This window comes from Monodon monoceros, unplaced genomic scaffold, assembly GCF_005190385.1.
Source record: "Monodon monoceros isolate NGI ecotype Baffin Bay Population unplaced genomic scaffold, NGI_Narwhal_1 Super_Scaffold_17, whole genome shotgun sequence".
Lineage (NCBI taxonomy): Eukaryota > Metazoa > Chordata > Mammalia > Artiodactyla > Monodontidae > Monodon > Monodon monoceros.
The window spans coordinates 7,787,811-7,805,565 of record NW_021703773.1 but is presented as its reverse complement, the minus strand read 5'-3'; the positions used below and the strand labels follow the sequence as shown (position 1 = coordinate 7,805,565).

General features: G+C 41.7%; 1 protein-coding gene and 1 pseudogene across 1 annotated transcript in view; both read left to right on the top strand.

The window, feature by feature from the left end:
• Window positions 1-17,755, top strand: part of UNC5D (unc-5 netrin receptor D) — a 606,988-nt gene that overhangs the window by 200,127 nt on the left and 389,106 nt on the right. The gene's annotated exons all lie outside the window — the stretch shown is intronic.
• Window positions 15,111-15,205, top strand: LOC114897716 (annotated as a pseudogene).

Sequence of the window (17,755 nt, the reverse complement as noted above, 5' to 3'; positions counted from 1 at the left end):
TATTGAATGCAGTATTGGCTCCTAGGGTTCCCTGAGCTCCTGCCGTGTCTTATTTTTAGAACTCTCCAGTGGGCACCAGTGAGGAATATCCTTAAATTGCCCACACTGACAGTAATAGGGGCAAAGTGTTTGGCTCAGATGGGTGGTACTGGCCTCTTCTGATCGGATCTTATGCTAAAATTATAAGCACTATTGCGTTAAGTGAAAACAAATGATTTGGCAGAAACATCAGAGATGTTCCCTTGGGCTAAGGATGCTCCCTGTTTTCAATGCCTACATCCTCTGCTTTTTGTATGCAATAACAGAAAAAACATGAACCAAAAATCAGAAAGATCTGACGTCTAATCCCAAACACCAAGGGTTCTTTATGACCCCAGGCAGGATACTTAACCTCTCCCTGCCATGGTTTTATCATCTTTAATATGACAAAAAGACATCTTTTTTTTTTCCAGAATGGACGTCCTAAAATAATGAATCAATCCATGCAAATAAAGCACTCTGAGCCTTTTAGAAAGGACAGTCTCACAGTAAGACAAGACATTGGTAGAATGCCATTCAGTTCTGATGAGCCTTTCCTACTGCCTAGACTGCTTGTTGTCAGGTTTTGGAACCTGTCCTGGTGTATCCCTTCCTGTTTATCATGCACAACTAGTTAGATGTTTGTTCCAACTCCCATGTCTAGTAATGTAGAAATAGAACCAAACCCTGACTCCACTGAGAGCTGCAGAAAACTCTTTTAAGAAGAAGGCAGGTATGCAGTCTACAGAGAGAGAGCTTTTTAACTCACATATGGGTCTCGCTGGATTCCTTTTCAGCACAGAAAATGACCTGGTTCTATTGAATTTCACTGTCAAGGTAGTTTCTTGTTTACACTGAGCAGCTGCAAAGTCACTGGGTAGTGGATTAGTGCCAGGAGCTGCATACAGAGTTTGCCAGTACTGGTTTGTGTATTTCGAGGAGCAACCATGAATTAGTCTGTGCAGTCAGTGCAAAACAAATCTACATTAGTCGTGTTCCATATCCCTGCCTCCTAGATTTCTGGATATTCCTCTTAGGTTTCCTAATTAGGGGCTGTGATTTTTTCCCCCCTCTTCTTTGCAGTCTTAGGCGAATTGAAGATGGATGTCTGGAGACTAGGATTTTAACAGACTTTGCCAAGAAAAAAAAAAACTCAAGCCGTTCAGCTGTTTGTTCCTTTCCCTCTTAAACTCATTAAGAATGTAGCCAGGGCTTCCCTGATGGCGCAGTGGTTGAGAGTCCGCCTGCCGAGGCAGGGGACGCCGGTTCGTGCCCCGGTCTGGGAAGATCCCACATGCCGCGGAGCGGCTGGGCCCGTGAGCCATGGCCGCTGAGCCTGCGCGTCCGGAGCCTGTGCTCCGCAACGAGAGAGGCCACAACGGTGAGAGGCCCGCGTACCGCAAAAAAAAAAAAAGAATGTAGCCGGAAGCCTTATGCTACCAAGAGCCTTTGGCTGTACCATTCTAAGTGTAAAAGTAGCAGCTATCAAGGTACTGATAACAGGCATTAAATGGGCTGGTGATGTTGATGCTGATTACCCTTTGACTTTCTGCCATCATCTAAGTCACGTGACAAAATGTAACGGTAGACAATCCGATCTTGATGAAAGGGTCTCCCTACCCAGGGAACTTGTAATTGTGTGCAAAGCCCAAAATACTTATTTCAAGTTCTTCAAATCATCCATTCAACTTAAAGAATGGCTAAGATCTTTTCAAATACTATATGAAAGTAGTGAGGCTGGCCTAAGAAATCACAAAAAGTGGAACTACTTCAAGCCATCTCTTAAACTGGGAGCAGAGAGTTCTGTTCTTTTTCTTCCTGGTAGAAAAGGTCTACACATTTTTTGAAGTATAGAATCTCATAGAGTATAAACTTTACATCAGTGGGTCTTAATGCTGGCTGCCCATTAGACTCATTTGGAAAGCTTTAAAAATTACCTGAGTCCTATAGCCATCCTCAGGTTCCTGATTGCAGTGTGTTGTTTGTTTGTAAAGCTCTTCAAGTTGTTTTAAAGCACTGTTAAGGTTGAGAATCACCTGTTGTGGCATTAATTGATCCTACCAGCTCAGTTTCCCTTTAGGTCTATTATATTAATCTTACTAGAAGGTCTGCAGTAAAGATTCCAGTGGAAATCCAAAAGAAATCCAAGAACCTTTGATGAAATTGTGATTCTGAGTTACTCAATGGCGGTAACTGTGTCTTATGTCTTCTTCGTGTCCTCTTGAATATGTATGTTGTATGTTATAGGGGAGGAAACATTTTTCCTCTATCCTTCTAGCTTCTTTTGGCAGGTGTAATAATTAAATTGATTTAAGACAGATTAGCAGGAGAAAGACAAATTTAATTACATACGTATAGGAGCTCCATAAGAATCTGAGACCCACAGGCAGTCTTGGCAGTTGAGGCTTATATGCCATCCTGAGCTAAGGAGAAGGGGGCAGGGGTTTGGGCCTTCAGAGGGGGAGGAAGGCAGTTCACGTGGAGATGCAGATGTTTGCCATGCCCTGTAGAGACCGTGGGACTCGGAGAAATTTGAACAAACAGGCCCTGTGAGCTCTACTGATGCACCACACCTAGCTCACAGTCTTTGTAGTTATCACTGGTGATAACTCTCTTCCCGGACCAGTTCCCCTGTCTAAACTCTTTTAGGCAGTTAAGGGGAGGCAAAAAGCTCTTCCTGAGTCTTCTGAGCCTTAATTGTCTTCAAGTCAAAATAATCCACATGCCAAAGTGGCACTTTTGGGGGAAGCTTATTCTGAACCCCTTCCATTTCTTAGTACAGGACTTTAGTTGTCATTAAAGTTTAGAATTTATGGTGATGACTTTGTTGTCATGTAGCTATAACACATGATATCTGCATATATTCTCAAAGTGTAGCCTTCTTTTTCTACCTTTGATATATTCTATATCCTTCTTACAGTCTTCATTTGTCATATTTAAAAGATCTTCTAGCCTAGCTGTGAATCTGATGGAGGTCTTCCAACTCCTTATTTACCAACCTAAAACCCTAGAATGAAAACAAACACTATGAGTTACTATCATTCAGATTTCTTTTTAAAAAAGGGATTTAAGAACCCAAACTTTAAAATGACCATAATTGCAGAGGAAGTTGAGCTTCTTGAAAAATAATACATTGTTTTGTTTGTCCCATCTTACCAAAGACATGCAAGCTCTGACCTGGATGGAGACGTGCAAACTCTTACTTTTGAAGAAATTCTCTTGTCCATCACACTGGTTGTTTCATTTATTCCTAGTTTTCCTCCAACTCCTTAAGGGTCAGTTTTCCAAATCATAATAAACTTGATCTCTTTTTCAATCTCAGTAGTGAACATGGAAACATGGACTGGGCCCTGAACAGGAAGACTCATTATTTTTCTCTATCTCTTGTCACTTATTAGAAAATGCCCTCTAATAAAGTGCCACAGTGCAGTTTATGGAACTCAACTAGGACTGTGAATCCAATTTATGCCAGGAATTTCTTCAAGGAACATATGGCTAGGCCTCATCTCAGACCAACGAAATCAAAATTTTGTTTGGGGAAGGGAAGGTCTGGGATTCAGATGAGTGTATTAAAACAAAAAGTTATCTGAGATGTTCTGCTTAGAAAAATTTTGCTTCTCCCAATATCATTAAAAAATTATTTTAGATTTTCTGCCAATAGTTTTACAGTTCGTTTTTGTTTCTAAGTCTGTAATTGATCTTGACAATTGTATAGGTTTACGGTCTGACAAACGTCAGGATCTTGCTTTATTTTTCTTCTAAATGGATAGTCAAGTGACTCAATATTACTAGGTGATTCTGATGTGAGATCAGGGTTGAAAAGTAAATTCCCAAACCCTCTTTGACCATGCAATCCATCTGACTTATTTATTTTTTCCTTTTAATTTTATTTATTTATGTATTAAATAAACAACAAATGCACATCATGAATTATTTAAAATCTATTCAAGGTTAGCAGAGAGGAGAAAGTCTCCCTCTCTCCTGTTCCCCGGCCACTTAGTTTTCCCTAACCTCCCAAAGCAATCACTGTTCGCTTTCTTGAATATTCTCCATCTGACTCCTTCTCGGCTAGGCAGCTATGTACTTCTCTTACCTGTTGATCATGGAGAACGCATGCAGCACCCTCTCACTTGCTACTGGAGAATTATCTAGGTCGTTATTTTGAATTTCCAATCATCAGCTATTTGTGCTACTCCCCGGATTTTTGTGTCCACTTTTAGTTATACCATTTCAGCATTAAGTATTTCAGAAGATACATCACTAGTCACAAAGGCCATGATAGCTCTCCCTCTATGCCCCCCCCCCCTTTCTTAATCTCAACTGTGTAGGCAAGGACTTCCTTGGTGGTCCAGTGGTTAAGACTCCACGCTTCCACTTCAGGGGGTGTGGGTTCGATCCCTGGTCAAGGAACTGAGATCCTGCATGCCACTTAGAGCAGCCAAACCCCCCCCCCAAAAGCCAGCAATCCCCAGGTTTAAGAAAGCTTCAACTATTCCACCCATATTTATAAAGAAGAAAAAAAAATCAACTGTGTAAGCTACATCAAATTTGGAATTGTTTTATGGATCAAAAAAGTGAACAGCAATGGAATAGGAAGACACCTGAGCTTATGTTAAAAGATTTGGGTTTGATTTCCTCTGGGAATGCATCTTGCAAACTGCAAAGTACTTAACAAAGTGGAGTTTTGTTACCGCCACTGCTGTTGCCATCACCCTTATATGATGTGAGATTCCAGGGTACCAAGAAGGCTCAGGCATAACCATAGGAAGATTGATTTGGTCTAGGGGTTGCACCTGCTGGCTCCATCGTTAAATTAATCACTAAATCAGAAAAAGAGAACCAGATTTTAGGACAGAAAGGAAATGCAGAGAGTAAGATAAAAAAGCAGACAGCCCAGCCAAAAAAAAATTATCTTTGTATCGTACTCTACTGACTTTTTTGTTTGTGCTTAAAAATGACTAATTGAGAGCACATTTGAACGTGGCATTTGCTTTAATCAGTGTTTCATAAGCAAGTTGATCTATAAAGGCCTGGACAATGTAAATACAAAAAATTAGCAGTTAGCCGTAGGAGGGAAAGTTGATGATGGCCCTCCAAATTTCTAATCAGGATAAATGCCAGAAGAAAATGCAGGTGGCCTCACTGGGTTTAGCTTTGTGTTTTAGCAAGTATTTGAGTTTATGACATTTCGTTTCTCGTAATAAGAATCAGGTCCGAAGTAACTCTTGTGAGTTTCCAACTGGGAGAGAAGAAAATGTGCATGACCTTATTTACAAATGATGACCTGCCATATACAGGTTTGTCTCAGTTGTAGGCAAACTTCATCTGAAAGGCAGCAGATGAATATATAACAATGATTGTACAGGTTTTAGAGTGAGTTTTAAAAAAATTATTAAAGTATAGTTGCTTCACAGTATTGTGTTAATTTCAGGTGTACAGCATAGTGATTCAGTATTTTTGCTGATTATATTCCATTATAGGTTATTACAAGATAATGGGTATAATTCCCTATGTGATACAGTAACTCCTTATTGCTTCTCTATTTTATGTATAGTAGTTTGGATCTGTTCATCCCATACCCCTGATTTCTCCCTCTGACTTCTTTCTCCCCATTGGTAACCAGTTTGTATTCTATGTCTGTGAGTCACATTGGTGCAGCCATCGTGGAAAACAGTATGGAGGCTCCTGTAAAAACTAAACGTGGAACTACCCTATGATCCAACAATTCCACCCCTGGGTGTATATCTGGAAAAAATAAAAATACTAATTTGAAAAGACAGATGCACCCCCATGTTCATAGCAGCACTATTTACAATAGCCAAGATATGGAAGCAACCCAAGTGCCCATCAACAGAAGATGTGGTATATAATTGTATAGTTTTTAAAGTCCACGATTATCGAGATGGAACTTGACCATTTGAGGGTTCTTTAAAATGAACTGTTTGAATGTTGGATCTGCGATTGGGAGTTAATATCCAGAACTCGGCAGACGTGCCAGCTGATTTTGACATCAGATTCAGTGGGGCAAAATGCGTTTGGGGGGCTTCCCTGGTGGCGCAGTGGTTGAGAGTCCGCCTGCCGATGCAGGGGATGCGGGTTCGTGCCCCGGTCCGGGAGGATCCCACATGCCGCGGAGTGGCTGGGTCCGTGAGCCATGGCCGCTGAGCCTGCGCGTCCAGAGCCTGTGCTCCGCGATGGGAGGGGCCACAGCAGTGAGAGGCCCACATACCGCAAAAAGAATGAGTTTGGGGATTGTATTAGGTTTGGATATACATTTTAAGTAGGATTGATGTGGCTCAGGAGTGGACTGTACAAATGATTTATTTTCACCAACAGAAACATTTGGGAAAAAAAGGTGTGCAGGAAAGCAATATAACATGGAATGAATCAACCCTTCTTATTTTTCTTGAAGTAGCAAGTCAAACATAGAGTTTTTTTTTTAAATGACATGAGTCTAAGTGTTACACAAATAAATTTCCTCTTTTAAACATGCTAATGCCTTTTCATTTGCTTATTTATTATGACATATGTTCACCTCTTGGTTATTGAATTTCCCTGTTGAAATGGAAACTGTCTCTTCATTTTAAAAGCGATTTTGCCAAAGAGACATCCTGGGCATGTTTCTGCTTCTATATTTCTAAGCCATCCAACAAAAGAATCATTATCCCAGAGTCACAGATGTGAGAATGTCCAAGGCAGCGTATTTGTGTCGCGCTGTATGGGACTTTTGACTCTGACTGTTGGATTTTAACTATGCGCATTTCCAACTCCACTGAACACCGCTTAGGTGAGCTAGTGTCAGTCAGGTGAGCGCATTCATTTCTTTTTGAAAGCCCTGAGCTTTCCTCTTTCCAGGTGCCAAGCCTGCTGCAGGGTTGAGTGCCGAGTTTTGAAAACAGAGTTGGGGATCAAACCACTTTAAAGCTAATTGCTGTTACATATTATTTTTATTTAATTAAAGAAAAAAGTCTGTCCTGTTCCTTTTGCCTCTCCCTGCCCAGGGCCCACATCAGTGGTGTTCAGAACTAATCTCAGAGGTTTATTGTAGTCACCTCGGCCTCCCTTGGTTTGCTAACTGCAATCTTGCAGCCTCCGGGGAGCAGTTGTTCTCAGAGATTCAACCTGTTCCCTCCCAGGGCTGGAGAGTCGCTGCCAGCGTTTCATTTCATTTTTGTTCCATCTGCAGGGGCTAGAAGCTGGTTTCATACTTGACATGTAAAGGCATTTGGGGCATATTGTTTGTTTCAATATACATTAATGATGATTCTAAAGCCTGTATTGCAGTCCGGCTTTTCCACATGCTGTAGACCCCCATTACAGGCTGATTGAACACAGGTACTTGTGTTGAATTGGACAGATGCTAAAAGCATATTGTCTCCTGTCTTCAAAATATCTGTCAGAATGCCGTTCACAGTCTGCTCAGGATTCCTGATTGTGAGGCCGACAAACAAACCAAAAAAATCAAGAAAAAGTGGAAACTGACTGGAAGGAAAGCCCTGCCCCATTGCCATTCCATATCTCATTAATAGTATCAGGTTCTACATAAAGCTAACGTGGTAAATAGGCATAGTCTCACCAGCAGACTCTGGAATATTCAACTCTTCCCTCTGTCTCTACAGTGTCTTAAAAGCGGTGTTCAAAACTGTTGAACACACATTCCTAGAACTTTCGTGGTTGAGTCAAGGAAGTATTTGGAAGGTTGGAAGGATGAAGGTGCACAGGTGTTAATATTTTCATATTTTTTCTTTTGTTGTATTTTATTTATTTAATTTTTTATTAACTTTTATTGGAGTATAGTTGCTTTAGGATGTTGAGTTAGTTTCTGCTGTACAGCAAAGTGAATCATATACCCACTATATATAGTGGATATACATATATCCACTCTTTTGTAGATTTCCTTCCTATTTAGGTCACCACAGAGCACTGAGTAGAGCTCCCTGTGCTATACAGTAGGTTCTCTCGTTAGTTATCTATTTTTTTTTTAACATCTTTATTGGGGTATAATTGCTTTACAATGGTGTGTTAGTTTCTGCTTTATAACAAAGTGAATCAGTTATACATATACATATGTTCCCATATCTCTTCCCTCTTGCGTCTCCCTCCCTCCCACCCTCCCTATCCCACCCCTCCAGGCGGTCACAAAGCACCAAGCCGATATCCCTGTGCCATGTGGCTGCTTCCCGCTAGCTATCTACCTTACGTTTGTTAGTGTGTATATATCCATGACTCTCTCTCGCCCTGTCACAGCTCACCCTTCCCCCTCCCCATATTCTCAAGTCCATTCTCCAGTAAGTTATCTATTTTGTATATAGTAGTGTATATATGTCAGTCCCAATCTTCCAATACATTCCACCCCTCCTTCCCCCCTTGGTAACCGTAAGTTTGTTTTCTGCATCTGTGACTCTATTTGTGCTTTGCAAATAAGTTTTGTGTGGACACAGTCTGAAGACCCATGGGATGGTTACTGACTTCTGCTAGGCATTGGGACTTTGAAAATCTGAACCATCCCCTGTTTGTGTGCAGTGGCAGAAGCAGCCAGAAATCTTCAAGAATCACTCGTTAGTAGAAGAATTCACAGCTCTGCATGGTTCCCAAAATACAGCCTCAAGTAAAACAACTGGCTCATTAGCACCTACTTTTAAACCCCTGCACTTAAGCAGCATCACTGCCTTGCAGTGAGGATGATACAAATCACCTGTGGATTTCTGTGTAGCCGGGACGCTCCAATGTCACAAGTCATGCCAATTAAACAGCTGACTGGACTTCCTGCCGGGAGGAATCTTTTGCATCTTTGTGGCCAGCTAATGAAGGATCATTTGAGCAACTATATTTTTCCTTTTCCTCTTTTTTTTTTCTATAAGAAAAGAATTTGAAATTAAAGAACCCCCTTGTAAAAGCTGTGCAGTTTTTATTAATATGTGTATAATTTACTAGCATTCACAAACCTGGTGAGTAACTCACACATATCCTCTTGACTGGAGATTGAAGAAGAAGATCTGACCTCCTAGGAAACTTCTCATTACAATCAACTGACACAGCATCTTCTCTTCCTATTTCTTTCGCCTGCGCTTAGGCCCTTCTGGCTGTTCAGAAAGCTAGTTGCCAATATGGTACTGTACCAGCTGCCTCGTGGTATATTCTTAAAGCAAGATGTGAAAATGGAACCCAGGATGAAGTGTCTGTTGGCTCCATCAATTTGAGTACAATTAGTCTGGAGTCGGTAGAAGCCACAACTCAAGAACAGACTAGCAGGGGCTTCCCTGGTGGCGCAGTGGTTGAGAGTCCACCTGCCGATGCAGGGCACACGGGTTCGTGCCCCGGTCTGGGAGGATCCCACGTGCCGCGGAGCGGCTGGGCCCATGAGCCATGGCCGCTGAGCCTGCGCGTCCGGAGCCTGTGCTCCGCAACGGGAGAGACCATAGCAGTGAGAGGCCCGCGTACCGCAAAAAAAAAAAAAGAAAAGAATAGACTAGCAGATGTATTTGTGAAGACACCAGTCCCCCCCCTTGGGGAGCAGGGTGTACTTCTTGTCCTCCCCTTCCTTCTGTAATAGCGTACAGTTTAGGGTGTAAGTGAGTGGAAAAATCATACTGATGCCATATTAATTAGATCCATTAATACCGTGGGTTTTTCCGGAGAGGCTGCTATTTCAGTACATTGGAAGGAAGTGTGTTATTTCACTCACAACTTAGTATAGAAAGGGTAGACCCGGGAGAGCTATAAAAATCACCATTATATAAAGTGTCTGACAAGTCAAGTAGGATACAGGTCAGAAATGATGTGTGGGGCTTCCCTGGTGGCGCAGTGGTTGGGAGTCCGCCTGCCGATGCAGGGGACACGGGTTCATGCCCCGATCTGGGAAGATCCCACGTGCCATGGAGCGGCTGGGCCCCGTGAGCCATGGCCGCTGGGCCTGCGCGTCCGGAGCCTGTGCTCCGCAACGGGAGAGGCCGCAACAGTGAGAGGCCCGCGTACAGCAAAAAAAAGAAAAAAAAGAAAAAAGAAATGATGTGTGACTCCTTTGTTGTGGAATTACCCGAGACTAACTTAAGTTATAACTTGGTCGCTGCTATCTTTCTTTGCAAGGCTGGGTCTAGGCTACATTGTGAAGGTATAAAGTGCCCCCTTTTCCCACCTATGTTGTGTCCCTCTTCACCCCCCATCTAGGGACTATTTGCCGCCAAGCGCTACTTCACCCGGCCCCACCCCCACCCCCCGGCAAAGTTTGCTCTCAGGAAAGGTTATGACATTAATCTGAGGATGCGTCAGTGTTTTCTTCTCTCAGAAGCACGATAGGAGTAGGTGAGAGAGCCGTGGCCTTTGGGGACCAAGCAAGGCCTCTCGGTACATCTGAAATGGCACAAGCTGAAATGCAGTATCCTCCGCCCCTCTGTACTGGGAGGGGAGACTTGCCCCCGATCTGCCAGCCTTGCCTGGAGAGTCAGCTGTGTGACATTGGCCTCAAGACCTCACCTAATAACTGTACTGGAAAGGGGAGAAGGGAATTCCTAGTATTGGGGAATAAATAGGGTTTAGGAAGGAAGGCACTTTGTTGACAAATAAACATCAGATCCCTACTGAAGCAATTCATAGAATGAGTACGTCTCCTGCTTTTAGAGACTTTGAAATTATGCTTTCAGACTGGGAATTTTTTGTCATTTATCCATTTGTTACTTGGCAGCAGCTTTGTATACACACTAGTGTTGTAATTTATACGCTTCAATATTGATTGAGTTATTCGTTTCTTATAAGCATGTATTTTTACAGCCAAAAAGATTTATTTATCAGATATACACGTATATGTATATAACCCTGCCCTTCAGTTTTAGATCACTTTTGACTAAACTTTTCTTTATACCATCATTTAGCTTTTAAAATGGTGAAAAAGAAGATTTAAACTTGGCATATATATATATCTCTCTCCCTACCTATCTATCTGTAGTGGGCCTTTCTGAATAAAGAAATTTTCATTGAAGACCCCTGGAAGATACAAGATAAAAATCAAACTTTGAACAGGGTAATGTACCTTCTGCCTTCTTCATGTCCATTAAAAGCACACTTTTTCAACACTGACTTTCTGGTTCTTTTACCTTTGCAGTGGTTATTTGTGTATGGTTGAGTGTATATGCACCAGGATTGTCGGAGCTGTTTCAAGTATAGCGACCCATGCCCTTACACTCTCCAAGTTACCGCCAGTTATAACAGATCTCAATATGGCCCCTTTCCCGTGAGTGTGTGACACACAGTGATGGCTGCAGTTGGGCTGCTGTTATTAGAACTCTGTGGAAATGGCAGAACAGAAGAATGTCTCATAAAGACGTGTCATGCTTAGAAAGAACTTGGAGCGGACTGAGTTTCATCGGGAGACCATTCTCTCAGTTACTCTTTGTTTTGCTGAACCGAGGGTTTTCAAAGTGGTCCTGATGTGAGCGGGGGCTTGACTGTTCTCTAAAGAACCAATCTTCCATTGTTAGTGACGGTCTAGCAACTTAGTTGCCATGTCTAGTGGGAGACCACTCACTGGACTCTAGCACTCACAAATGGAAGAATCGCCTCCATAATATACAGTGACAGATGCTCCCATGAACGTTGCCATTCTGCTTCCCTATAAATTTCAGTATATAGGCACACAGATAATTATTTGTTCATATTTGACTAAAACCAATGCTAATTTTGTGTGCATATTTATTTGGATGCGGCTTGACATCACTTGGAATAATAATAATAGGAAGAAGAGCCCTGTTATTTATTGAGTGCATACTACGTGCCAGATGCTTTATACAAATGATCGCATTTAATTTGCATAACTACATGAGTTACATGGCGTTTTCTCTCTTTTGAAGTTTGGGAACCGAGACTGAGAAGCAGTGATTTATGATTTACTTGTTTACCTCCAATGTCCATGCTCCTTCATGTCTGCTGTGCTGTGATCCTAGGAAATTAAAGTGGTGAAGAGTGCAAATGTCTTATTTGAGGCTCTCAAATAAATATCCCATGAGGTGGACACAAAGCTTCCATGTTTTAGTGGCTTGCTTTGGATTATACGGTTACTATTTGAATGGCTGGTGCTGCAATCCAGGTCTTGTCACTCTTCCTTCAGTACTGACCTCCAGGACTTCCCTGACGGTCTAGTGGTTAAGACTCTGCACTTCCACTGCAAGGGGCACGGGTTCGATCCCTGGTCGGGGACGTAAGATCCCGCATGCTGTGACACGGCCAAAAAAAAAAAAAAAAAAAAAAAAAACTGACCTCCATCAAGTGGAAATGAATGATACTTTTGCTTCTGAGAAGCAGCTGCAGTGTGACTTAGCCAGTGGTTTGGTGGTTTGGTCACTTTTATGGCAGGAGGTAATTCCACCTGCGTGGAGACCTGTGCTTATAGTTCAGTTGGTGATGCAAGAACATATAAGGTGATGCAAGAACGTATAAGGTGGTTGTACTGAGCAGGGCACCACCTCAGATTGTACTGATCCACACACACACACACACACGAACCACTGTCACTGCTCGTGTGTCTTTAAGTACATTCACAGGAGCCAGGCTGGTTATGTCGTGCCCTACAGATGCCATTATCACAGCAGCCCGCTGACCTTCCCTCTTTAACATTTCTTCTCTCTGAAATGTCCTCTCTCTCCCCATCTTGTCACTGCCCCTACTCTAGATGATAGAGGTCATCTCTTACACATACGAGCAGAGGTCTTCTTCATTCAGGTTAGAAACCATATGACTTATTTCTTTCCTTCTGTTGATTAGTAGACCTATGGGCATAGAAATTGACTCAAATTGTCAATGATTGGGTACAATACATAGGAAGGTGACAAATACTTGAGCTAACACCACTTCAGGCAAGTAACGGTTGGTCGCCAGATTAGTAATTATGACTAATTTTTAATAGGTGCCATATTTTGAAGATACAGCCATTGGAAAATACCTCCTGAAGGATGGAAAACTAGGTAGCATCTTTTCTACAGAAGTATGAAGGGTGACTGCTGTTGGCTTTAATTGAAAGTAAAGAGCTCGAGCTGGAGTCAGTTAGGACGTAAGATAGCAGCAAGGGGTTTATAAACTGAAAGAAGTTAATAAAGAGGATAGTAGTTCTGAGTGAGCTTGAGTGATTTCCTTTGGTTGAGCTTTGGTATGGATAATGTGGCAAGTGAGACAGAGGATGGCAAAGCACACACTTTGAAAATGCAGAAGTCTATAGGAATGTAAGAGATAATTAATACAGCACCTATATAACTAGGTAATTAATACAGTACCAGTGTCATATATTTAATTTTTTATTTACCCCATTAAAAAATAAAAAGGAACAAGAGGAAGTAATTTTAATGATATATTTTATTTGACAGGATATATCCAAAATATTATTATTGCTTCAACATGCAGTCAATCTTTTACAATCTCTTTAGTACTAAGTTTGGGGACTCTGGTGTGTCTTTCACATGTACAACACATTTCAGTTTGGATTAACATGTTTCAAAGGCTCAGTAACTCATGTGGCTACCACATTGGACCTGTCAGACCTAGGGTATCTGTCTAGGAATGAGATACAAACCCCGGGATTCTTGTGTGAGCTGCAAAATCATCTATAAAGCTTTTACAAAATAAGCTTTCCTAGACCTCATTCGTAGAGGCTTTGACTTGGTAAGCCTGGGGTGAGGTCTCAGCACCTGTTTACGAAGTTCTGTGCGTGATTTTGGCAGTGACTTTCAGGTTCAGCTTCGCACATGAGCCTCCTGAGGGGGGCTTAGGCCTCACGCCTCTCCCCCACTCTAACTGCTCTTTTTTTTAACTCAGCAGATAACAAATTTGTTTTTATATTAAGCAAGGGATTGACGTATTAGCTGCTGTAACTTAAACAGTGAATTTTATAGGAGTGCTAACTTTTTCTCTCCATTTACCCCTTGGTTGTGGGATAGTGGTTAGTGGGGCTATTTTTGGGGGGGTGGGCTGCACCGTGAGGCATGTGGAATCTTAGTTCCCCGACCAGGGATCGAACCCGCGCCCCCTGCAATGGAAGTGCGGAGTCTTAACCACTGGACTGCCAGGGAAGTCCCACGGGGCTATTTGTTTAGAGTGTGGGTGGTCAAGTACAGAGTTGAAACTGCCTCTCTTCTAGCAGAGGTGAGTGCCGGGGAAGTTGTCTTCACTCTGTCTTCTGCCCCCTTGGATGCCCATTACTTGTTTAACTCTCTGTGTCGCAACAGTCATTAAAAAGGCAGAAATCTGGGAAGGTTCTGTTTCAGCCCCTGGCTAAATGCATTATTCTTTTAGCTACGCTTTTAAGCTTCTTGGTGCTTCTGTTTATCCAGCCACAAAATGTGGTAAATGCTGATGTATATACACTCGGAGACCCCCAGGTTAAAACACTGCTGTGCTCTGTATACCATGTCACCTCAGGATTATGGTAAGCTACCCAGCATGCCCATGAGTTAAGTAAGTGTTTATAGAAATTTGAACAAGACTGTGCTTGAGAAGGTCAGATTGACTTGCTCAAGGACAGTGTGTTTCTCTAGGGCTCTGATTCTTCTGCCTCAGAACCAGTTGAATTCCTCCTATTGACTACTTTTCTAGTCATCGGCTTCCTTTTCTTCTACCCCTTCCCCTGCTCCCCACTTCAGAGAGATTAGATGGGCAGGCTGTGTGCTTGTGAAGATTTGCTTTCTGGTGACATTACCATGACCTGTTTTCTAACCCTCTCAGGGTTGGAAGAGACCTCAAAACCATTTAGTTAACCTCTAATATGATTTTTGCACATCCTTTTGAATATCCTGACATTTAATCCTCTAGTTTATTTTTTAGCAACACCAATGATAGGAATTTCACCACCTCCTAAGCCAGTCCATTTCATGTCTAAAACGGCTCATTTTCCCCTTTAATTTAACTGAAATATTTATTTCTGTAACTTCTACCCTTTGAAAGCATCTAAACAAGACAACCCTTCAAGTATTTGAAAATAAGGATTTGGGCCATGACACTCCCACTTCCATCAATATATTCCACCTGCCTTTTCTTTTTAGATTGAGTGATTCTGAGTTCTTTCAAGTGTTCCTCAGAAAACATGGTTCTAAGTTTCTTTACTTTCCTCTGAATGGACTTCAAGGACTATATATTAAATGTGATACTTTAATTAGCATGGCCCCTGTGCGAGTATGACACGCAAATCCGTGGAGCGTTCCATATTTTTTAAACATAAACAAGACGAAAAGACAACCCTCCGAATGGGAGAAAATATTTGTAAATGAAGCAACTGACAAAGGATTAATCTCCAAAATTTACAAGCAGCTCATGCAGCTCAATATCAAAAAACCAAACAACCCAATCCAAAAATGGGCAGAAGACCTAAACAGACATTTCTGCAAAGAAGATACACAGATTGTCAACAGACACATGAAAGGATGCTCAACATCACTAATCATTAGAGAAATGCAAATCAAAACTGCAATGAGGCATCACCTCACACCAGGCAGAATGGCCATCATCAAAAAATCTACAAACAAATTCTGGAGAGGGTGTGGAGAAAAGTGAACCCTCTTGCACTGTTGGTGGGAATGTAAATTGATACAGCCACTATGGAGAACAGTATGGAGGTTCCTTAAAAAACTAAAAATAGAACTTCCATACGACCCAGCAATCCCACTACTGGGCATATACCCTGAGAAAACCATAATTCAAAAAGAGTCATGTACCACAATGTTCACTGCAGCTCTATTTACAATGGCCAGGACATGGAAGCAACCTAAGTGTCCACCGACAGATGAAAAGATAAAGAAGATGTGGCACATATATACAATGGAATATTCCTGAGCCATAAAAAGAAATGAAATTGAGTTATTTGTAGTGAGGTGGATGGACCCAGAGACTGTAAGACAGAGTGAAGTAAGTCAGAAAAACAAATACTGTATGCTAACACATATATATAGAGTCTAAAAAAAAATGGTTCTGAAGAACCTAGGGGCAGGACAGGAATAAAGGCGCAGATGTAGCGAATGGACTTGAGGACACTGGGAGGGGGAAGGGTTAAAAAAAAAAAAGTGATACTTTAAATATAATCTGACCAGCACAGATTCACAAAATATGGATGAAATAAGGAGAATAAAGGAGCCACGGAAACCTCTGTGAAGGTTTTCTTTTCTCCTCTGAGTGATCGTAGAATTCACAATGTAGAAAATAATCATGCAGAAAACTTCTTGCATTACTTTTGTGAAACCAAGTAGGAGAACAGTGGGATCTTTCCTTTGCTAAATATTGCTTTCTGGTATTACACTAGCAGACTTGTTTTCAGGTTAACTTAATATAATAAGTAAACTATCCTCTGAAGGTCTTCTGTAAGCATCCATATGCTTGTATTCTTACCTTGAAGGCATCTATCTCTTTCTTGTACAGGGAGCAGACTTAAAACTATTAAAAAGTGGTATTTTTAACTTCTGAGTCTTGTTGCCCCTGCATGCCCCTTTTTAGTGTTTGAAATTAAACAGCAGGGAGATTTCGGCTGAATGGTCCAGAACCATTATAGTGAGCTAGACCTCTGAGATGCATTCCACTGTGCAGAGCCAACAGAGTACTTAATCCACATCATTGCCTGGCCTCTAGGGTGCGCACCCAGTGGAAGGCATTTATTTACCAAATTAAAAGCACAGCAAGTAAAAGCCAAGGTATTATGCAAGCCCATTTATCGACTCTTTATTCTGCTACTGTTTACTAAATTTCTCAGTGATGGAACATGATGGACGAGTTGATTCTTACAGTCACGTGGCTCCACTAAAGATGAAATACATCTTCCCTGCTTTATTCCTCTTGCATTGACAAAGCAGCTTATGGTAGAATTGGTGGTTATCCAGCTCCAGCTGGAGAGAGTATGTAGATTTCAAGGTTTGTTTTTGTTCTTGTTTTTTCATTTTTGAATTATTCTGTCAAGTCCGCTAGATGCAACTACATATAAAGAGATGCTGGCATGCTTGGGATTCAGTGCCCGGTTCTCTCGTCTGCTTACCTAAGTCCCTTCTTTCTCTTCTAGTGGATGTTCATATATACATAGGTGAGTACACACATACATGTACATGCATGGGTGAACATGGATCTCTAAAAACCCACCTGTGGCTACCTCAGGTAGCATCCACCCAGTCAGTAAACAGAATGAGAAGTCCAGGGATTTTTCACGCTACCACTGTACTGTGTGTTAAATTCTACTTGCTGAAATGCTTTTATCATCAAAGAACCTCTCATCTTTTTTAGCAGGATGGATGACAAACAGAGCTGGATATCTTTGTCCACCATCAGCCCTGAGAGACAAAGGGATTTATGCTGCTCTTTTTTTAAAAAAAATTTATTTTATTCAAGTATATTGATTTACAATGTTGTGTTAATTTCTGCTGTACAGCAGAGTGCTTCAGTTCATTATGGTTTATCACAGGATATTGAATAGAGTTCCCTGTGCTCTACAGTAGGACCTTGTTGTTTATCTAGTCTCTGTATAATAGTTTGCACCTGCTAATCCCAAACTCCCAGTCCATCCCTCCCCCACCCCCCTCCCCCTTGGCATATGCTGCTCTTTGAAGAGTGGGATATTAGATATAATAGTGATGAAATGTGGGTAGACAGGGGAGAAATTGTTTATGTCATTATTTCATTTAGGATCTTCCTGCACTATGCTTTCCTAACCCCTGTCCTTTCTTGTATACTGACCAGGCTGGATTAATTTATTCTTGGTTCTCTCTGACAATTTTGCCCTCACTGA